This window comes from Humulus lupulus, chromosome 1 (assembly GCF_963169125.1).
Source record: "Humulus lupulus chromosome 1, drHumLupu1.1, whole genome shotgun sequence".
Classification (NCBI taxonomy): Eukaryota; Viridiplantae; Streptophyta; class Magnoliopsida; order Rosales; family Cannabaceae; genus Humulus; species Humulus lupulus.
Genome location: NC_084793.1, coordinates 213,920,000 through 213,934,161, shown reverse-complemented (window position 1 = coordinate 213,934,161; position 14,162 = coordinate 213,920,000). Strand labels below are relative to the sequence as shown.

Genomic DNA, 14,162 nt, shown 5'->3' with positions numbered 1-14,162 from the left:
AATGCCAAAGCGTCAATTCTCTCTGATAGGAGAAAATCCCAAAGAACCACTAGGGCTAGTATATTTAGATGTCTGAGGATAAATGAATGTTCAAGCGAGGGGTGGTTATGAGTATTTCGTCCTATTCATCGACGATTGCTCTAGAGACTCATGTAAGTGCATAAAGCATAGGAGTTCTGAGAATTTGTAAGTTCAAAGAATTCATTACTATGGATTTAAAACTATCTGATTGGGGTGGATGATATTTGGATTATCAGAACCAAGATCATTTAATTAAACTTGGAGAATTGTCTAAAGCAACTACTCAGGGACTTTGCAACAGAACGGTGTTGTTGAGCGGCGTGAATCATACGTTTATGAAAATGTATGTTCTATGATAAGTTATTCAAATTTATCGAATTCTTACAAAGATCTTTTCTGGAGAATACTGCCTAGAATGCATGTGATATTTTTTAAATGTTGTGTCATCTCAAAGCTGTCTCCAAGACACCACTAAAATTATGGAATGGTCGGTTACATCATTATGGAATTCGGGGGTATCCTGCTCATGTCTTGAGGAAAAAGGTAGGAAAGCTAGAACATCGAACTTAGGCTTGCTTATTTCTTGGCTATCCTAAAGGTACTCGGGTGGTCTATTTTATAGCCCAGTAGACAAAAAAGTATTTGGCTCTACAAATGCTACTTTTATGGATAACAACTACATAGTGAATTTCAAGCCTCGTAGCAAAATAATATTAGATGAAAAACGATAAACTATTGTTCCATCCTCACCGACACAAGTTGATGAAAACAAGGTAGATTTAGAAAATACTAATGCAAGTCAGAAATTTACGGTGCCTCGTCGTAGTGGGAGGGTTTCTCTGAACCCGGTACCTATGAGATGGATAATGAAACCCACAAGCTGAGTGGGGACACAAGTTACAATGATTTATTGGCCTTTAAATAGGCAATGGGTAAGTCTAAAAAGGATCTTTGACTCGAAGCCAAGTAATAGGAAATTGAGTCTAAGTACTCTAAATTTTTCAGAGACCTTGTAGATGCACCATTGGACTTTAGGCCCATGGGTGCAAGTGGATCTATAAGAAGAAGATGGGAGATGATTTAAAGGTCGAGACATTTAAAGACTCGACTCGTGGCAGAGAGAGAGAGAGGGTTGACATAGAGAAAACTTTTTCTCCGGTAGCCATGTGAAAATTTATTAAGTATACTCTTATCCATAGCCACAACTCTTCATTAATAGACAAGGTAAATGGAAATCAAAGAATCATTTTTAATGCCTATCTTGATGAGACCATTAACATAGATCAATCAGAAGGATTTCAAGTAGCTGCACGGAAAGTCGGCAAGCTGAGTAGGTCAATCTATGGACTTAGACAAGCTTTGCGCTCCTAGAACTTAAGGTTTAATGGAAACATTAAGACCTACAGTTTTGAACAAATGTAGTTGAGCCCTGAGTTTAACCAACTTAAAGAAAAATACAGTGTGATGTTCTTAATCCTTTATGTAGATGATATCTTACTCATTAGAAACAATGTCAAGAAATTATTAGACAAAGAACTGGCCAGAAACAAATTTTAGATTTCATTGTAGCGAGTCGTATTCTTGGTATCCAAATCATCAATGATAGAAAGAACTGAATTTTGGCTCTATTTAAGTAGCCGACTTAGGTGAGGTGCTTGTAGTTACTCTGTTACAAATTCAGAGAAAGGATGTTTAGCGTCTTCACATGGAATTTATTTTTTCTAAGCAGCAGTCTCTAGAGACTCCTCAAGAGAAAGAAAAGATGAAACAAATTCCTTATGCATTTTCAATTAGAAGTCTAATGCATTCTATGTTGTGTGATGTGACTGAAGATCTGCTATGCAGTGGGAGTGGTGAACAAGTTCCAATGAAACCTTGGAAATGAGCACTAGATAGCAGCAATATCTTAGATGGACTAGATTCTATATGTTAGTCTATTCGCATGGATCTTTGAATCTGTTAGGCTACACAGATTCAAATTTTAGATGATGTTGATGACAGGAAGTCTATTTCTGAAAAAGGTGTTTACTCTTGGGGGTGAAGCTATGATTTGGAGAAGCGTTAGGCTATCTGCCATTTTAGATTCCACCTTGGAGGCTGAGTACATAGCAGCGTCTGTGGCAGCTAAGGAAATAGTCAAGGTGAGGAAGTTCTATACAGATCTCGGTGTTATTCCAAAAATGGATAAACCACTCATTTTTTTCAAGTGACAATAATGAGGCAATAACAAATTTGAAAGAACCTCGAAGCCACAAAATAGCAAAGCATATAGAGAGAAAGTACCACATTACCAGGGATGTGTAACAAAAGCGTGAAATGGAGGTGATGAAGATAGCATTGGAAGAAAATCTTTCATATCCTTTTACAAAGATACAAGCATAGAGCATAATTGTGAAGCATGTAGAATGAATGGTTTTGAGAAACGTGTCCCATTTGTTTTAAAAGGGAAAGTGGGAGTTTGTTTGGTTTTATGCCATTATAAAGCCATGTTGGACATGTAACACAATTGTATATTGTCAATAAAAGAAGTATAAATCATTTAGTTTGGCATTCGTGTTGTTTGCTTGTTTTATTACATGATTATTGGAATAATATAAACATGTATAAAATCTCGAACATACAAATAGTTACAATTATAGTGACTAGGTTATGGTGGATTATGATTGTAATTATATGTTTAAAAGAACGAGTCCTAAGATTAGATCAATGCATTGGATTTTCACTGATCTGGTAATTTACGATATGATCTACTTACAAATTCAGGGTGTGATGTCTTATCCAAGGCATTGACCAAGTAGATAAGATCGGATGTATATGGGTACATTGGACTAGGACCAATATTGATTATTGATAGATAAATAAGTATCATTGTTATCGAATCTAATCAATGTCACAACGTTGACCATAGGACAAGTTGATCTTAATTCTAAGTGATAATATTCTCCTAATTATATTATTTAAATCTTTTGACTTTTTCATTACTAGCTTGTCCTATGGAGTTTTTGATCGCTTCCGTCCACATATCACATATCATACTTTCAATTATTACCTGTAGGGCAAAAGGTAAGGGACTGGGCTAATAGCCCAGTAAGAAAAGTAATACAACAGACAGAAAAACAGGTCACAAATCACAACTCAAAATGAACTAAACATAAACATGTAAACACTTATGCACTCAAATACATGTAAATGGAAAAGATAACTGGGAGGAAGCATTTGAGGTCCTTGGAGACCACCTCGGTCATACTACAGCAACTGATGCCAAACTTTTCATCTTTATAAGAATATGTTCCTGAAACTTAGCATACCACTTGCAACTTCACAATATTTCATATAGCACAAAACATGTCTACTTCCTTACCTCGTGTGTGTGTAAGAGAGAGAAAGAATCTTTAAGAAGGATAACAACACCGCCTCAAGTCACAAGCCTATCACAAAAATAACATTTTCTTAAAAGAAATAACCATAAAACATAACCCACTAAAATTCTAAGCCTCACACGTGTTTGCATGAGTCATGCAAAATAATAATCCCAAAATAACTATTCCACCAAAATCATAATTGCGTAAATAACCGTAGCATATTACAACCATAATAACCTCAAAGAAAATAATTTTGATACCTCTTTGGATTGATAGTAGCTGAACCCCTCAACCACACCTTTTTGTTGTATCATTCAAACACCTCTAAACCATTGAGAGTATAGATATTAGATAACCATAAAATAAGAAGAAATCATGAAAATACTAGTCACGAAAGCTTACCACCAAATCTTGATTACTTCTCTATTCTTCCTTCCAAAATCCTGAGCATCACTCTTACTTTCCTTCTCTTTTGCTCATGCCACCCTTTAGCCTTTCCTCTCTCTTTGCTCACGCCCCACTCTAGCCCTTCCTCTCTTGCCCATGAGAGGCGAACTCCTCTATTTATAGGCGTGTACTGTTGGAAAACTTATACAAGATCTTGTTTATTTTCATGTAAATCATATATTAAACAAATTAATATAAGATGACCTAGAAAATATTTCTAAAATTGAATTCATACAGAGATAATGATAAGAATAATTACATTATTGTGCAGTGGAATTATTGAGTCATTCCTTCATTTTCTCTAACCCTTCTATCCTTTCTGTCGCAAGGTATCACCAAGAGACTGGACCGTTCTTCAATTTTCTACACAGCCTTCCAAAGTATCCTTAGAATCACCTAGACTAGAGTGGTCCATTCTCAACACATGAGATAGATACAAAGAGAAGAAGAGAAAAGAATATTGAGGCTTAGAAAAACACTTATGCTGTAGAGAGAATCTAAAACCTACTAGATCTTCTGATCTTCTTAGAAAACTTGTGTCTGTCATCTGTTTTCAACTCTCACTTAGCATTCCTTTTATAGACTCAATTAGGCCATTTATTTAATTAAAAATCAATAAAATAATAGCCAATTATCAGCCCTAGGTCAAAATTCTCATGGGCTTTAGGCCCATGAAATTTCTCATTTAATTATAAGTCCATTGAACTTAAAATCAAGGCCTGTATTATTTCTTATTAATTTAATTAATTAAATCCTTTATCAAATTAATTATTTATAATTTGAACCTTGATTTAAACTTATTTATTAATTTACACACCAATTTATCTTAATTAATAAATCTGCCCTAATTTATCTTTTATTCTCTAAATTACATAACTCTGTGAAGCTATCCAAGATTGACATAGACAAATTTGATAATTCTAATTGATAATTAAATCAATTAATTGAGACTATCTAGATGATTTTATCCAAGACACAGTGGGGACCATGGGCCTATGAAATCAAGCTCCAATAAGTTATTATAAATCTAACAAATAAATTTACTAACTTATTAATTCCTCGTGACTCCACTAAAGACTCGGAATTGCACTCTTGAATTCGTAGAACGCTCTATAAGGAAAATATATACGTTATTAATTATCCATTGTTACAACCATAATTGTCACTCAATCCTCTATAGACAGTCTACAAATGAGATGGGACTAACACTACACCAAATACCCATTTCTATAATACATAAATATAATACTAATAAGAAAGAGTTATGAAAAAGTATTATATTGGGAACTTAATGAAAAAAAGGGCGGTAATTTATTTAGCCATCCCGCCCTTAGCTTTTTTTTTTTTATCATTTCCTTCAACATTTCTTCAACAAAAAGAGACCCATTTCCTTCAACATTTCGACAAAAGAAGAGACCCATTTCTTCGGCTTGGTACGGTCTCCGAACTCCTCACTCTCTCAAATCTCCTCAAAGGAGCCGGAGCAAGTGATGAAGCTGAGGGGAGGATCAGTGCTCGGGAAGAAGACGATTATGAAGAGCGACCACTTTCCTGGCTGCCAGAACAAACGATTGTCTCCTCAAATCGATGGCGCTCCCAACTACCGTCACGCCGAATCTTTACATGTTCATGGCGTTGCAATTCCTACCATGGAGAAAGGCAGTCAGAATGCAGCCGTTTTGGAGAAGAGGGTACGTTCCCCATTTCGAGAATTTCGATTCAGATTTGCATTTGAATAAATGGTTTTTGATTATTTTTCAAATCCTGATGTTGATTGATTTTAGTTTCCGTTTTCCACTTTTCTCCGTCCCAATTAGGTCTTTCTGTTCGGATTTGTGGTTGAAATCCGAAATGGAAGTAGGAACCTTGGATTGTTGTTATTTTTAAAACAAAACGTTCAGTATGATTGATAGGAGAAGGGTTTCTGATTTCCTTTATTGATTTGAAACTTGAATTCAATTTCCAAATACCATTGAAATGGGAACGCCGATGTTGTGGGGTTGTCTTTTTCTGCGTTAGTATAAGGGTTTAGCTCTTGATTGTTTGGGAAAAAGGGATGGAGAGTGAAACTGAAGGTTCAATAGCTGTTTTTTTTTTTTTTGTTGCATTTGAAAAGAAAAGTTTGAAATTCATGGTTTCATTATTGTAATATAATATATTTTTGTTTTTGGAGAGGCTAAATGTCTAGCTAAAGTTAGTGTCAAGCTGAAAGCTTGAAACTACTTTTTGAAATGAGGTTTGGAGATGATATACAAGACTAATAATTTGGAGATATGGTTTGTCGACCATTGCCAAGGTTTATTTCCAAGTATTCGTTAAGCATTCGTGTTTTGTTTGAGTGAGAAATAAATGATGTGGCAAACAATTGATTAAAAACATCCATTTATGAGATGTTTTCAGAGAGTTGACTTTTATCATTTTCTCTTGTTGCTTTTTGATTGGATCATTATGTTCAATGTTTTTAATCAGTGTTTTCTGAGCAGTTGGAAAGTATTCCTGCGATGGTTCAAGGAGTATGGTCTGATGATTCTGCTTTACAATTAGAGGCAACTACTCAGTTTAGAAAGCTATTATCAATTGGTAGGGGAGCTGGTCGTAATCTCTATGCTTGAACTATTAGGAGTATATCCATTTAGTTCTTACTTTGGTTTGTATTTTATGCAGAGCGCAGCCCTCCAATTGATGAAGTTATTAAGGCAGGCGTGGTGCCTCGGTTTGTTGAGTTTCTTGGAAGGAATGAAGTGCCTCAATTGCAAGTAGGAGCACCTTGTTGTTTTTGCTTAATTTTAATATTTTCTGTTTCAGTCAGATTAATTTTTAAAGGAGATAGATGGATGCTTGGCCTAACACTATTATAATTGCAGTTTGAGGCTGCATAGGCTTTGGCCAATGTTGCATCTGGAACATCAGAGCATACACGGGTTGTTATCGATCATGGTGCTGTCCCCATGTTTGTGCAACTTCTTAGTTCTGGCAGTGACGATGTCAGAGAGCAGGTAGCTTTCTATTCACTTTACCTATTGTGAGTTGCAACAAATATTTCTCAACTGTTTTAACTATATATGAATTATGTTTTTTCTGATACGGTCAAACTTAATTGATCACTTACATTTTTTGGCAATAATCTTCTTGGGCTAATTTATTTATAAATTTTTTAATGATAACTCTTGTTTGTTACATTCTAAAGGTTTCCTGTTGCTTAATTATTCTGCCCTTTTTGTGTTAACTTTCAATTTTTCTGTGTACTACAATTCTGATCTTCTATACACACATTCTCGTCATGAACAGGCTGTATGGGCTTTAGGTAATGTTGCTGGTGACTCACCAAGTTGTAGGGATCTTGTTCTTAGTCACGGGGCTCTTGTTCCTTTGTTAGCTCAATTAAATGAGCACTCGAAGCTATCCATGCTAAGGAATGCTACGTGGACTTTATCTAACTTCTGCCGTGGCAAGCCTCCTACACCATTTGATCAGGTGGTTGCATTTCTCTATTTTCATGAAATAATTCTTAACCATATGTTTCTTTTTTGACAAAGTGGGGTTTACAAAAAATAATAATAAAAAAAGTAATTGTGAGAACATATATTAGTATGTTATTTGTCTGTATATGCTTGTTGTTTCTATTTGTGCTAGTTTTAGGAATTGTTATTGGCCTAGGTTTCTCGTTTCTCTATCTAACATCGTTTCTTTTCATAATAATGTATTTTAAAGGCATCCATTTCCTAGAGTTCTTGTACCTGCTCTTCGGACTGTGGGTAATATTGTCACTGGTGATGATTCTCAGACTCAGGTATTAACCACACATAAGCCATGCACTGTCCAGTTTCTTTCTGTAGTCTGCTCAGCTGGGTAATTGTTTTATTGTTGTTTAATAAACTTGTGGTCAATTTGTTTCCTAGATGATGTGTTGGCTTTTCTGTTCTTTTGGCATTATTTATAAACTTATATTTAAGTTCCTTAAAAGTTTACCTAATGCAAGTTATTATGGAAATAGTACCTTTTTGGTGCTAATTTTGGTAAAGTTAATGCCACAAATCAGTTATCTTTTTACTGGTGATTTGATTACATTGTTATAATCTTTAGATTGTGTAAAGCAATTACATTTAAAATAGTATATATTAAACTTCCAGGGTCTTAGCTCCTTGCTTTTTTTGGTAATTATCAATCGAATGATTTCTGCTACCCTGCTTAAACATATCAATAGAATAACCTACTTTGTAATTTTCCAGTTTGTAATTGACAATCAAGTGCTCCCTTGCCTCTTTCAACTCCTTACACAAAACCATAAAAAGAGCATAAAGAAGGAAGCTTGTTGGACGATCTCAAATATTACTGCTGGTAATAAAGCTCAAATACAGGATTAAATTCTATCTCGAAGTTTTACTTATATTTTTGTCAAACTTAAGTTTGTTTAAGAATGATGAGAGATAATGAATCCAAACTTTAATCATCTAGTTTCCAATGTATCTTTTGTTGGTCAATTAACCTTGATTCCAAACTGATGAATCTTATTGTAATGGCACAACTTCTAGATGGGGAAGTTTAGGTATCTACTTTAGTTTGTTTTGAATATATTCTTCGTTTTAAATTTGTATTTTAAGTTTCTCTGGGTTTGAGTATGTTTTCTTGGCTTTGAGTTTAAATATAATAACCACAAGTATGTTTGTCAAGTTTGGCTTTATTTTTTCATGTTTTCTAAGCAGTTATTAGTTGTTGTTTAGTACGATAAAAGATTGCTGGTCTATTTATTAGGGGGGTTCAGCTTCCAGCTAATGGTTATGCTAGGAATGTGGCTTTTAACAATGCTGAAGCTGTTGTGGAGTCTATTCCTTCTGCAGAATTTTCAGTGAATGATGTTGAGAAATCTATCAAGTCCACTATTTGTAGAGAGAATGGTGAACAGTTAAGGTATTGTGTATTACTGAATGAGTTCTATGCAAATTTTTGGCAGTAGATCCTGTTGTTTATTTTTGCTATTATATATGAAAATAAATAATGTTTTGATAACTTTATCACCTCTTCACGCCCTTGTGATTGTACACCATCTTTCTTTCCAACAAAGAACAATATTTGTTTCTTGTTACGTACCAATCCATGAAAACATTATTGAAACTTGTGTAGCATCTACACTGTGGTATTTATGAATGATGATGAATATTGGGTTTGTATATTTTCTCTAGAATTTAATATGCAATCGTCCTTTAGGACTAGTCTCTGACTTGTGCTTGTAATGGAGAGGAAGAGACACTCAGCTTGGTTTTTGTTTCCTTTCATTTCGGGTTTTAGAATCAGTTAGTTTTGTTGTGCATTTGGTGGATATATTTTGTTTAAGAAAAGTTTAGAGACCTGGTTTCTCTTGTGTTGCTTTATAATATTTCAGATTTTTATCACTGTATGCCTATTATGTATTCACATTTTCTGTGTTTGGTATGTATGATGTGATTATGTCATGGTGTGCTATATAATTAATTTTACTTTAAATAGCAGGAACTCAATGCAAAATGAGAATGGATTTCTTCCAAGTTTGATGCCCTCAAATGCTAAAAAGGATCATGAGGGGAGAAATGTTGCCGAGGTACTTTCTCCTTTCTACATAATTATTTAGTTGTATGTATATTTTTATCATGCTTTGTGTCAAGGAAAAAATTGGCCGGATTGGTAAGTTCGAATAGAAATACTAAAAATTGGAATGTATATATTGACAACTTAGGAATTAAAAGGAAGGAAAATGAAAGAGAGGGAGAAAAATAGGAAAGAAGAAAAATTTCTGAAGTTTGGAATTAAGGAAATGTTTGAAAGTAAGAGCTATAGTTCCAAGAAATCCTATTTTCAACTCGTCAATTGATTCAATCTTGCTTGTTGAAGCATTGGTTCTCTATCTAGAAATACATTGGATGAAATGAGGGGAAAATATCTTTTAGCAATCAGGGTCTTAGTACTTATTTTCCTCTCGCTGCTTGCAAACAATCCCATCTTGTCATAGGTCTAACCTTGTAAGAAGTAAACATGAAAGAGAGACAAATTACATAGGTCTATTTATAATGTATGTTTATAGTCTGTTTAATAAAGTATGTAATTGTCTGTTCAGTGATCCTCCCCCCTCCCAAAAAATAGAACTCTGAATGAATAAAGTATGTCTAGTCAACTTATTTGGTTTAAGTGTGAAAGTGTATTTGTTAGTATTTTATTTTTATTTTTATCAATGCTTTATTTGTGCTATTTATTTTCTCTTACAACTTGGTGGAGGTTATCTATTTGGGTTGCCTTTGGGGTTCGTTGCTGATTCTATTGGTGCAACAATTAGTGCTACAGCTGCATTTATTCTTGGTAGAACAGTGAGTATTGTAGACCATAGTTTTCTTTAAGGACAATTAATTTTTTAATTTTCTTTAACTAGATTTAAGATGCTTGCAAGTTGAAAGTGCTTGTCATATATTAGACCATATTTTTCCTCATTTATTGTGTTTAGTTTTAATATTTCATTATAGATGCTTGCCTTATATTGAGCTCTAATTTCAGAAAATAAGAGAACTTCACTGGTTCTATAGCAGGATTTTACATGACCAAACCAATGTTTGATTAGCTTATATTTGATTATACTCTGTTTGATTAGCTTAATGGTCCATTGATTGTGAAGAAAACATAAAAACTAAATTCTTCATTTGCTCATTTTGGATATAGCATGCTCTCTTTAATGTTAGTAGACTTCCAAATCTTTGAAGTTAAAACCTTCTTTGTTTACTCTAAGCAAGTAGGATATGATCTTCTGATCCAAACCAATAGTAATTCAATCTAGAAGTTAGCTGTACCAAACTAGTTTTTTAAGCTGTTGGTCTCGACAGAGTTGTTAATTAGTTGTGGTGCTTAAGTATAGATGATTGTTTGATCTTATATGTGTTCCTAGTTATGGTTGTTGTGGTGGTATTGTTTTTGTACCAGTGGCAGTAAGGAGTTATTTATATATTTATAACTTGATTAGTGTGCATTAATATAATTAGGGGTGTGCATAACATGGTTCTCTTATTCTGTTTTGATAAATGTTCCTTGCGTATTAAACTACACATTGTGGAATGTGTCCAGTATATAATATAAAATATTCAAAAGCAGCATGCTCAAGTGGTAGATTAAGTAAATCTTGCTGTCTAGGTTATGGAATCTCATTAATTATAAATTAAAATTGTTACTATGTCAAAGGAATTAAAATACACATTGTGGAATGTGTGTTCAGTATATAATATAGAATATATGCTCAAGTGGCAGGTTAAGTGTGAGTAAGGGCGTAGTAATTTTGTTTCTTATGTGTATTGTTTAGGCTCCTCTAGTTTATCTACCAGAAAGGAACTTGCCTCCACCTCCTGCATATGTGATGAACAACCTGGTGACTGAAACCAATATGTATCAACACCATCCACCCCAGAAATTGATATGCTCTGTTATGTTTGGTTCTTGTGGGCTTCTTACTTAGGGATAGTTCAACAGTGTTCTTCTTCTTTGTATTTTTTTGATCTGAAAGCATGCTGTATAAACTTTATTGCATGGTCCTCTCTTGATGATGCCTTGTCTTTTGTTTTTATAAGTATTTTTTCGTTGTAACAAAAGTTGTCTTTGAGTTGTTCCTTGAGTCACTGCCATGTGCATCTTGTTTAATACATTCAGTGACTTGAAGGTATGTCCTTGTTTGACTTCAGTTGATTAGTGAATAATATTGTAAAGTTTGGCAAAAATGCAGATTGATACCACTAGTAATTTTGCTGACTTTGAACTTCTCTTTTGCAGCTTTTTTTTGCTGACTTTGAACTTCTCTTTTGCAAAAATGCAAACATATGAGTAAATTGAGTTATTATTGTAGCTTTTTTTTAATCAACGGCTGACCTCAAGTTTTGGGCTTTTGTTTTGCTTGTTTCTTAGTTTTAGCTCTCGGACTTGGAAATTGTGATAATCAAGCCGTGACCCAATTTTTGTTTAAATCCTTTGATGCTTTCCTCATATTAATCTAGATTTTAGGATTCTCATCTTTAATAGCTGAACTTTTTTTTTTCTTTTGGAAAAAGTGACATGTTTTATGTTATATTTTGGGGCATGTTATTGTTCAGTTGAAGGTGGAAGGGTTTGAAATACAAAGAGAATTCCCATTACAAATGGAATAGTAGTCTAATTTGTAATTAAGGCCTTTATATTGCTTCATAATTTACTGTCATATGGGAACAACAACAAAAGGCTGAAAGATTTCATAATTTGTAATTTACTGTCGTAAGATTTTCTGGTTGTGTTATGCTTCAATGAACTTTGATTTATAATATAATGGAAGAACTTTATTAGAGGCTGAAATCAGACACAAGTTGATCTAAACCTCATTTGATAAACTAAAGTTAATACATGATTTTTCTGCTTCTTTGGCACAATTATAGACACCATTTTATTATTTTTTCCATTTCAAAATGTTGACTTTATGGATAATAGAATTGAATCTTAGGGTGACTTGTGATCAACAAGTTGCTTGAAACTGATCTACAAGAGCTGTTGCTGTTCTTTTACTTTTAGTTGTTGCTCTTCTTTGTGTGTATGAACTTTGTGTTGTGAATGTTACAGGTGGTTCAGCAATTGTGTATCAGCAATTGCCTTAGCAATTAACCTTCTCTTTATATGTAGAATGGTGTTTAATGGTACATGCAGTTCTCTTGTCTGAAGTTTTGGTCATTTGTTTCTATGTTTTCTGCCGTTGCAATAACAATTGAATCTATTATGTACAAGATCTATAGTTTGCCACCTATTATGTGCCACAGAAAATCTGTTTCTTATTGCAAAGTTTTAATATTGATATTTCTTTCCATGCTTATTTTTGCATGACTAGAGCTAATTTTCAGATTAAGCATGCCCAGCATCTTACACCTGGGACTGCAGACTGATTTGGTGAACTAGGGATTATTGCTTCAGTACAGGTTCATCACAGCTATCTGTTGCATTCTAGTAACATACTGTAACATTTAAGGTTGAGTTTTGAATTAAATGTTGGTTTCTGTGTGTGATACTAGATATGCAATTTTTTTTTAAGAAACTACATAATTTAACAATGAAGTGTAGATAATCACTACAACAAAGTGAAGTAATTGTCACTTGAGGTTCTTATTTTAATACTTTTCCATAAAACTTGTGTAGAATTTGGAAATATCTTGTCTTGAAAAGAATTTGGATATGAGCCTCGGTGTAGTCGCCAAAGAAACTAAATCTGGTCTAACTGTAAGTCTTCTATATATCATATTAACTGAAAATCTAGCTTTCTAGAGACTACAGAGATATTGATTACTGCTAAATTATTCATGCTATATTATAGGAAGATGACATGGTATTTAACTGAAACTAATCTAGATTTCTGATGAACACTTAAAATCTTGTGCAACTGGGATATCTAACTGAAACTAATCTAGATTTCTGATGTTTTGACAATACTAATTAACTAAAAGCTTCTGCAGCAATACCTGCTAGGCTGTGTGTTTTGCTTTAATGGGCATTGAGTGTGGTAAATATTGTTCTTTTCCTGTGTACTGTGTTATGTTTTTTTCTTGCCACGTTAATGCTCTTGTCTCTTATCATTTGCCCAGGGTTGTTGAGATCATCTGTACTTTGGTCAGGAAATTATCTCCTAATCCTAATAGTGCTGCTATGATGGCCATGGGTGTTAACATCTTGGAAAAGAGATTGAAATGGTAAGCTAATCATAGTTGAGTTGCTCATTTTAGTTTGAAACTTTATGAAGTTAAGAATAAGTTTTATACAACAATGCTTATGGTTTAAGACAATTAAAAAAAAAACTACACTATATGTTTTATATATTTCTCTAAAATGGCTGGATCCTTTTTCAGATTGGGGTTCTTGATTGAGTTTCTATCCCATGCTGCCATTGTTGGGTTCATGGGAGGAGCTGCCATTACAATTGCCCTTCAACAACTCAAAAGATTGCTTGGCATAAAAAAGAATTTCACAAAGAAGACAGATATTGTCTCTGTTTTGCGCTCAGTGTTTAATTCAACCCACCATGTTGTAATATGATTTCTTAAGCCTAGACTAGTAGACTAAATATTGTAATTACATTTGAGTAATTAATAAAAATCTATTTATGTTACCTTATTTGGCTTCAACTTTTATATTTATTTTCCTAGTTTTGTGCAAGTAAAAAAAGATTATGTTTCTCTAAGCTAATATAACACATGTGTTATACTAAAGTGTAGTATAACACAAATAATGTGTTATACTAAAGTGTAGTATAACACAAAAAATGTGTTATATTATAGTATAGTATAACACAAAAAAAATGTTATACTAAAGTGTAGTATA

The 14,162-nt window shown here is 33.6% G+C and overlaps 1 long non-coding RNA gene and 1 pseudogene across 1 annotated transcript; both read left to right on the top strand.

The window, feature by feature from the left end:
* The first annotated feature begins 5,185 nt into the window (after nt 1–5,185).
* Nucleotides 5,186–8,495, top strand: LOC133829098 (importin subunit alpha-4-like; annotated as a pseudogene).
* A 916-nt stretch (nt 8,496–9,411) lies between these two features.
* LOC133803219 (uncharacterized) lies at nt 9,412–13,950 on the top strand. Its single transcript, XR_009877831.1, has 3 exons — nt 9,412–12,819; nt 12,987–13,534; nt 13,691–13,950. It is a non-coding gene; the product is annotated as an uncharacterized LOC133803219 (long non-coding RNA).
* Nucleotides 13,951–14,162: the final 212 nt, after the last annotated feature.